The sequence below is a fragment of the Lipotes vexillifer genome, unplaced genomic scaffold (genome assembly GCF_000442215.2).
Source record: "Lipotes vexillifer unplaced genomic scaffold, Lipotes_vexillifer_v1.1 C26875645, whole genome shotgun sequence".
Taxonomy (NCBI): Eukaryota; Metazoa; Chordata; class Mammalia; order Artiodactyla; family Lipotidae; genus Lipotes; species Lipotes vexillifer.
Genome location: NW_006779288.1, coordinates 250 through 2,012, shown reverse-complemented (window position 1 = coordinate 2,012; position 1,763 = coordinate 250). Strand labels below are relative to the sequence as shown.

The 1,763-nt window shown below is 55.5% G+C and overlaps 1 pseudogene; it reads left to right on the top strand.

Moving 5' to 3' along the window:
• The first annotated feature begins 6 nt into the window (after positions 1 to 6).
• On the top strand, positions 7 to 492 carry LOC103081845 (solute carrier family 15 member 3 pseudogene; annotated as a pseudogene).
• Positions 493 to 1,763: the final 1,271 nt, after the last annotated feature.

The following is a 1,763-nucleotide window of genomic DNA, read 5'->3' as shown; positions in this document are numbered from 1 at the left end:
AGGCCGCGGGAGCCCCGACGGCGGTGGCGGGCGGCGGCGGCCGCAGTGCTGCTTGTGGAGATGCTGGAGCGCGCCGCCTTCTTCGGCGTCGCGGGCAACCTGGTGCTCTACCTGAACAGCGCAGACTTCCACTGGGCGGGCGAGCAGGCGTCCCGCGCCGTGCTGGTCTTCCTGGGCGCCTCCTACCTGCTGGCGCCCGTGGGCGGCTGGCTGGCCGACGTATACCTGGGCCGCCACCGCGCCATCGCGCTCAGCCTGCTGCTCTACCTGGCCGCCTCTGGCCTGCTGGCCGCCACCACCTTCCCCGACGGCCGCAGGTCCTTCTGCGGCGAGATGCTCTCCCTGCCGCTGGGGCCCGCCTGCCTCTCGCCCGGCTGCCTGCACACCTCGCCCACCCCCTACTGCGCCCCCACCCTCTACGCGGTGTTGCTGCTGCTTGCCCTGGCCGCCAGCTCCGTCAGGAGCAACCTCACCTCCTTCGGTGCCGACCAGGTGAGTGACAAGAGGGCCCGCCCTGTCGGGAGGCCCGGAGGGAAAGCGATGGACCCGAGAGTCAAGAGGCCCTGGCTGCCAGCCAGCGTGACCCCTCTCCGGGCCCAGTTTCTTTATTTGAAAGAAGCTGTGGGGTTGGGGGTTTGGGGGTGCGGACCCCTACAACAAAAACGATGGCACAATAGTGATAACCATAGTTGGCCTTTGACTATGTGCCACTTTCAGTGTTTTAACTCATTTCGTCCTCTTAACTACTTAGAAGGTAGGTAGTATTTTTATGCCCATTTTACGGAGTAGGACACTGAAGTTTCAGGATGTTTATCCGCCTGGCTGAGGTCTCATAGAGAGCAGGTCGAAAAGCAGGGTAAGGGTAGCTGCACATCAGGCCCCACACCTTGGGCCCCATCTTTGTGTGTCGTAGGGATCTAGAGGCAGGCGGGAGCCTCTTCCTGCCAGCTGTGCCAGAGGTTGAGTCAGGCCCACGTGTTCAGATCCCAGCTCTGCCACTCACCAGCCCGAGCACTTGGGCCAATACCTTAACTTCTGCGCCTTTTTCTGTACAGAACATGGCACATAGGAGAAATTCAATAGATATTTGTTAAATGAATGATGAGTAAATACTGTGTAATAACATGGCTGTATTTTGATAGCTCTACTCAGTGGGCTATTAGACAGTAATTTTTAAAAATATGTAACGTGACTTGAACAAAACCACATACAGTGTTAATGAGCAAAAGCAATGCAAAATTGCATACAGAATATGAGTACAGCCATGTGAAAAGAGCAGGTGTCAACAAAAGGGGGAAACTGGAAAAAATCGTGAGAGTAGTGTGATCAGGTGCCACTGGACTAGTTGTACTTTTTTCCTAATTGCTTTAAAATGTTCTTTACTTGCATGTATTACAATCAGAAAGGGGACATTTTGGAAGGAATATTGCATCCAGCTGTCATCCACAATCCAGCATCCAACACAATCTCCAGAGTCCTTACCAAGGAGTGACTCATCCAGCCTGTTTGGATTCCTTTGATGGCGGGGGATTCAGTGCCCCCAGGACAGCCCTGTCCACTTCTCAGCCACCACTGACCTTCCTGCAGACCAGGAGACCCCCAATATCTGCCAGTGGGAATCTCTCATCTTCCCTTAATTCTGCTCTTTCATTGACATCCCACTCTGCCCCCAGGTGCCCTCGACTTCATTGACCTCCAGAGGGCCTCAGCCATCTACTGCCTCCTGTCTGTCCCTCCTCTTGGTGGCAGAATTGGTCTCTCAG